At 50.0% G+C, this 7,116-nt stretch overlaps 1 non-coding gene across 1 annotated transcript; it reads right to left on the bottom strand.

Annotated features, from left to right (window-relative positions):
* Window positions 1-5,852: 5,852 nt before the first annotated feature.
* On the bottom strand, window positions 5,853-5,925 carry TRNAR-CCG (transfer RNA arginine (anticodon CCG)). The gene has a single exon. It is a non-coding gene; the product is annotated as a tRNA-Arg (tRNA).
* Window positions 5,926-7,116: the final 1,191 nt, after the last annotated feature.

Here is a 7,116-nt window from a genome sequence, read left to right as displayed (position 1 = left end):
TCTTCCTTTCTTCTACTTTTTTATGTCTTTCGTTGGGTGGTGGAGGAATTTCTATTAGTTTTTTTCCCTGATAATTGGCAAGATAAAAATTGTTTATGCTGCCTTATTGGACGGGCATAAAAGAAGCTGTTGGATTTTGAGGTGGTTTTTTTTAAACTCTTTTTACGACATGCATGATCGCTCCTGAATTAATTGCACAGGTCTGTGATTTGTGGCTGCTCTTCTGAAGTTTTTGTGCTGTGTCCAGTAAAAATGGACTGTTTCGTTTTTTGGTCATTATTCACATTGATACAAAGTGGTCTAGACATAATGGATAAGAGTCGGCTAAATTGAGGAAGGAGCCTTTGAAGGTGACCTTACCTAGCAGGAAATAAACTGATATTTGATATTGATCAAACCACTGCTGGTCATGCTGGCTCATATTTTCTCCTTGCATCTCTTGCACTTCCCCCTCCGCTTGTATCCACCCATCATCTCTTGATTTATACTTCAACTGTAAGCTGTGTGGGACCCGTCTCTTTGTACAAGGGTTGAACAGGATTTAGCACAATGACCAGTGACTTGAGTTCCCAGGTGTAACAGCAAGACAAATACAGAGATGCTAACAGAGAATAAACAGCAAAGTTTTTTTAGGAAAAACGACCCTTTAAAAAAAAACAACTTCACTTACATCCGTTCTGCAATCGTGTTCTTTTGAAAAAAAAATTGAAAGAACAGAGGGGGTTTTCCAACATTGGTAAACCTCTTTGTACGAGGAAGAAGCCTTTTTCTGAAAGAGCTCTTTCACAAGAAGACGTGTGTGGATGGGAAAGAGGGAGTTTCTTCGAAAGAAGAGGAAAGAGGAAAAAGCACAGGTTCCCTGGTGGCCACTCCATCCATAGTAATCACAGCTTAAATGCGAGATAGAGTCCACCTTGAATAGACGCTATCTTTCAAAAAAGCAGATCGTTTTTTCGATGCACTTTTGCTGTGCGGACGCTCTCTTTCGGAAGAAATTTTTTCAGAAGATCTCTTCCGGAAAAGCTTCTTCCAAAAGAAGCCTGCAGACTAGACGTAGCCACAATGATAGAAAATTAGATTCATAGGGCTGAAAGAGACCTCAGGAATCATTGAATCCAACCACCTGCCCAAAGCAGGACCCAAAGTGCTTCCCCACCCTCGTAGGGAAATAGTTTTTCCTAATATCCAACTTAGACCTCCCCCACTGCAAATTGAGACCTTTGCTTCTCGTTCTGCCATTTGTCACTGCTGAGAACAGCCTCTCTCCATCCTTTCTGGAACCTCCCTTCAGGTAGTTGAAGGCTGCTCTCAAATCCCCCCTCACTCTTCTCTTCTGGGGACTAAATAAGCCTAAATCCCTCAGCCTCGCCTCATAGGTCATGTGCTCCACAATGGCTAGCTCTTCCCCAGCAGAGCTCAATTTACCCAGGAAGGTAACGTTGGCACCGTTGGCACCGACTCGTTCATAGGTTCATGGATTCTGAGGTCAGAAGCTCCACTGAACTGGATTTCCTCTGGATTACAAGCCTCAGAATTGTACTCATTGACCCTACACTGAGCCCCGTGATGTGTGTTTGGTTAAGCAGAGGGGACTGGCTCCTGAGGGCTGGAAGAGACCTCAGGAATCATTGAATCCAACCCCCTGCCCAAAGCAGGACCAATCCCAACTCAATCATCCCAGCCAGGGCTTTGTCAATCCAGGACTCCAAAATCTCTAGGGATGGAGATTCCACACAGGTCATGTGACCTACCCCCCCCCCCCAGCCTGGGACCCACATCTGTCCGCCCCTCCCTTCCCTTGCTCCGCCCTCTCCCCGCCTCTTTTCTGTCCTTGCTCCGCCCCACCTCTTTCCCCAACTGAGTTGCCCCCAGCAGCAGGGGTCTGCTGTCTCCCTCCCGCACTCCCCAGTGGAGGCGAGGTAAGGGGAGCAAGGCGGCCCCCGCTGCTTTGCTTCTCTGGCCGTGTCACTCTGGGGAGCGCGGGGGTGGTCCTCTTGCCTCCCCCACAGCAAGGCGGCCAAGAGAGCAGCAAGGCCCCCTTGCTCTGCTTGCCAGTGAGTACAGGAGGGCCAGCCCCTTCCTGTGGGTGTCAGCCCCCCCCCCCCCAACACACACTAATCCCCCGCCCGCTGCTGGCCGGTCCTTTTTGCCCAGGGCATTTGGGGCATATGATGTTCCCCCACCTTTCCCCCACACATCACCCCTAGGCTAAAGCACATCTCCGACTCATACATTCCAGGCTAGAAGTGGCTGTCGTGACCAGCTAGTCAGCTATGATGCATTGCCGGTCGCAAAATCTCATCACCCCATTTCTGGCCTAGTAGCCTCTGGCGGAGCTACTGGGGCGCTCAACTCGTGATTTAGAGACGCCAGGGAATCCGCCAGGTACACTCGTATGCCCCTGCGAGGGACCTGTGCCCCACGCTGCATAGGAAGGCAAAACACTCGCAGGCTCTCTGCCAGGCTGACCCAGGAGAAAATTCCTTCCCAAACCTAAATTAGATCAGGAGTTCTCAACCAGCTGCCTGAGGTCCTCTGGGTGGGGGGTGGGGGAGGCAGAGGAGTGTCTGTCAGCTTGTTTCAGGTGGTCACCAGGCCCTCAGCCCCAGCACCCCCATTCAGCTGAAACCAGGAGCAGAACCTCCGGGCTGAAGCCTCATGCCCTGAATTCTGGTGTCCCTGAAGGGCTGGCGTCAGAGCAGAGCCCTGAGGAGCCCCGAGCCAGAGTGTTCTGCCCGTCAAATGCCCTGAGGCACAGGGACCCTTCAGTGTACACGTGTGGAGTCCTGAGCATCCCCTCTGCTCCACGTGGAAGCTAGAGCCTTGAATCCTTTCATCCTGCCTCCGCAGGGCTGAAGTCGGGAACTCTGAGGACGCCCCGCTGGGCACTGGCGTTTTCATAGTATGGCGGGGAAGCCTCGGAAAGGAAAAGGTTGAGGACCCCTGAGTCAGAGCCTGAGCGTGTGGGCCAGACCCACCAGCCAGCCATGTGGGACAGAATCCTCTGTAGTAACTCAGAGCCCTCCCCCGCTAAGGTCCCATCGCTGGTCAGGGAGATGTTTGCTGCCAGTGGGGACAGGTCGACTACGTGCCGTTGTAGGCAGTCCCTTCAGACCATCCCCCCATCAGCCCCGATCAAGCTCAGTCTTGAATCCAGTCAGGTTTTTTGCCCTCCCCCTGGAAAGCGGTTCTAGAACGTCACTCCTCTGATCGTTAATACCCTTCTGATGGCCAAAGGATACCCCTTTGTCCTTGTGTCCATATCCGAAGACTTCAAGAGATGGAGAATCCGCCACTTCCGGGAGTGAATCACCCTCAGACCCAGGCCGGATTTCTAACCTGAGTGTCTGGTTTTAAGTTCCAGCTGCCGGTTCTTGTCACGCCTTGCTCTGCCTGCTTAAAGGGCTCTCTAGGACCTGGTGTTTTTCCTGGCTGAGGGAGCTTTTAGCCCATAATCAGCTCACCTCTGAATCGTCTTTTTAGGAAGCACTAGGGGGCTACACCCCCTGCTTGCTGCACTTGCCAACCCCCCTCTTCCTCCCTCTCCCCCTGCCAGCCTGGACCCCTTTTCCCCCCACCAGTCCAGGACCTTACTCCCCCTCAACCCTAACCCCTTCCCCCCCTTGCTCCCGGCCGCAGCATGCAGCCAGGCCCGGCCCTGTCCCCCCAGCTGCCAGATAGTTGGCTCGGTGCGAAACCACATGTGGCCAGACCCAGTCCTCTCCACCCCGGCCTCTGGGGGATTGGGCCCAGCCTCCGAGCACGGGGGCGGAAAGAAGGGTAGGCCACAAGCGGCATGGCTCGTGGCTCCCTGTGAGCACAGGGGAGCGTGGAGGGAGGGACTGAGGGTGGAGGGACGGGCTGCAGGATGCAGAGAGACGCATGACGTCACTCTGTCGTTCCGCAGGAACAGTTTTCTTTGCTACATAATAAGATAACCAGACTGAGGCTCTTTATGTCTATCGCTGTCACTCAGGGTTCCTCCAGGTCTCAAATTATTTTTCTAGCTTTTTTCTGGGCCTTTTCCAATTGCTCGGTGTCCTCGGGGCAGTGTCTAGTATCAGCCTCATAAATGCCATTGACAGGTGAAATCACCTCCTATCCCTGCTCACTAATGACAGTTCTTACATAACTCACGTGTGTTCTGCCTGGTATATAGCAGCGGCATGTTATGATCAAGCGATCTCTCTCCTGCCATCCATCTCCACCCTCTGACAAACAGAGGCTGGGTACACCACTCCCTGGCTAATAGCCATTGATGGACTTAACCTCCATGAATTTATCTAGTTCTCTTTTAAACCCTGTTATAGTCCTAGCCTTCACAGCCTCCTGAGGCAAGGAGTTCCACAGGTTGACTATGCGCTGTGTGAAGAAGAACTTCCTTTTACTTGTTTTAAACCTGCTGCCCATTAGTTTCATTTGGTGGCCCCTAGTTCTTATATTATGGGAACAAGTAAATAACTTGTCCTTATTCACTTTCTAGACGGTTTGATTTTGTGGTATATTTGGCCCCTACATTAGCATAAACTGGTTAGATCTTACACTAATTTCCAGCATTCTCCCCCTACCAGCAAATTGGCAGAGAATTCAGCAGGAAGACAGGCTGCATTTGGCTGGCCACTTGAATCACATGGTCTCATCACACACCCCACGGAGGAGAGCAGCTGATGGTTCCCACCTCTCTCTGAAACCAATTAATCATTGCCCACCAAACAGGGATATTTGTATCCCTCCACGCCTGATCGAAACCAGGTCAGGCCACTGACTCACAAACACAGATGCCAAATGACTGGGAAATGCGCACACACCTGCGCCGTTCCGAACACCCTATCCCTGGAAAGGACAACGATCGATCTGACATTTAGCTCTAATTGGCTCACTCAGAGCTGTGCTGGGCCCAGCATGCATAAACTGTTTCTTTTTACCTGGACAACATTTCTGTTCAACAAGACGCGCTTGTACCTTTATGAAACTCGACAGAAGAGCAGCCGGGTGTGTATTGATACTACTGCCCGGAGTGGAAGGACTGCCGAGGACATATGCTATTAACAGTGAGTGGGGACGCTGCTTTGGTCTGTGCTTTTAGAGAAGAGAGAGGCAACGACCGGGCCATTGTGGGGACAAATCTATTAAAGATGGGGAGATGCTCAGGTATGGTGGAAACGGGGCATGTGACCTCAATCTGGTTTTGCGGCATATGGTAGGCTGTATCTATTTTTAATGCGAACACAGAGCCCCACAATTGTTGGGATACACACGTTTGGAAACTCCCCTGCAGGTCACAGGCACTGCTTGAGGTTCTAAAAATGTGGAAGAGATGCACGAGCTGGTCTACGGTATCCCAGTCCACTTGTAAGACCAACCTGATACTGCTCTATCTGCTTATTCTTCACCCACCTAGCCCTAAAGGGGAAGTGCTGCCTATTAAGGGCAGAGACATAAGAACGGCCACACCGGGCCAGACCAAAGGTCCATCTAGCCCAGTGTCCTGTCTGCCGACAGTGGCCGATGCTAGGTGCCCCCGGAGGGAATCAAGTGATCCATCCCCTGTCGCCCATTTCCAGCTTCTGAGGCTAGGGACACCATTCCTACCCATCCAGGCTAATAGGCATTGATGGACCTAACCGCCACAAATTTATCTAGCTCTTTTTTTAACCCTGTTAAAATCCTATTCACAACATCCTCTGGCAAGGAGTTCCACAAGTTGTGCATTGTATCAAGAAATACTTCCTTTTGTTTCCTTATACACTTTCTCCACACCAATCATGATTTTATAGGCCTTTATCATATCCCCCCCTTAGTTGTCTTTTTTCCCAAACCTGAAAATTTAACTCATTAAAGAGAGATATGCTAAATCCAGGTGGGACTTGAACCCACAATCCCCAGCTCCGGAGGCTGATGCCTTATCCATTAGGCCACTGGATTTGCACATGTAGCAACACCTATTGGCATGGAACACAAAGAGTCATTATGTCCCTAAACAACAATAAATCTGAGCATTAGCTTAAATCACAGGGTACATCTACAAAGCAGCGTTATTTTAGAATAGATGATGTTATTTTGAAATAACAAAGAGCGTGTCTACACAGCAAGCTGTTTTTTCAAAACTATGTTGAGCTGGAGGACTTCTTATTCTGACTCCTGTGGCCCTCATTTCATGAGGAGTAAGGCTATGTCTAGACTGTAAGCCTCTTTCGAAAAAGCGCGTCTAGACTGCACGCGGAACTTTCGAAAAAGCAAGCCGCTTTTTCGAAAGAAAGCACCCAGTGAGTCTGGATTCTCTTTTTCTAAAAAGCCTGTTTGCTTTCAAGAACGCCTTCTTTCAAAAGAGCACTTTCGAAAGAAGGCGTTCTTCCTCGTGGAATTAGGTTTACCACCGTCGAAAGAAAAGCCGCATTCTTTCGATTTAATTTCGAAAGAACGCGGCTGCAGTCTAGACGCAGGTGAAGTTTTTTCGAAAAAAGGCTACTTTTTTCGAAAAAACCCCTGAGTCTGGACACAGCCTAAGGGAAGTCGAAGGAAGTGTTCTTCTTTCGACTTCCTGCTGTGTAGACTGCACCAAAAGCCGAATTAAGCCATTTTGACCTCAGCTACGCAGTGGATGTAGCTGAAGTTAATTTGGCTTGTGCCCTTGCTGTGTAGCTGTGCCCATAGAATGCAACAACTGGAAGGGACCTCGAGAAATCATCAAGTCCTGTCCCCTGCCCTCCCGGCCGGACCAAGCACCATCCAGGTCATTCTTGATGGGTGTCTATCTAACCTGATGGTTGGATAGTCCACATCCTTCCTTGGCAATTTATTCCAGTGTTTCACCACCCTGACAATGAGGAAGTTTTTCTTAATGTCCGACCTTATCCTCCCTTGCTGCAGTTTAAGCTTCCCTGCTCCCATCTCCCCATTTCTAACAGCAAGATATGACTATTAAACTATTTGATCTCTGTAGAGTGCTGGGGATCTCTCCCTTGAACATAAAGAGGTTCTTTGATGGGATTCAGCATTATCTTTACACTTTGGGCAAAGGTCTTTTGGAAGAAGCCCCTGCTTCTGCAAAGCTGGCTGTGTGTTAGCAGCAGCGGTGTGGGAGGAGCAAAGCATTCTCCTTTAACATGTGATCAA

Source organism: Pelodiscus sinensis, chromosome 2, assembly GCF_052426305.1.
Source record: "Pelodiscus sinensis isolate ZL-2025 chromosome 2, ASM5242630v1, whole genome shotgun sequence".
In the NCBI taxonomy this organism is placed as follows: Eukaryota; Metazoa; Chordata; order Testudines; family Trionychidae; genus Pelodiscus; species Pelodiscus sinensis.
The sequence above is the reverse complement of the archived record's forward strand: the minus strand, read 5'-3'. Positions and strand labels throughout refer to the sequence as shown.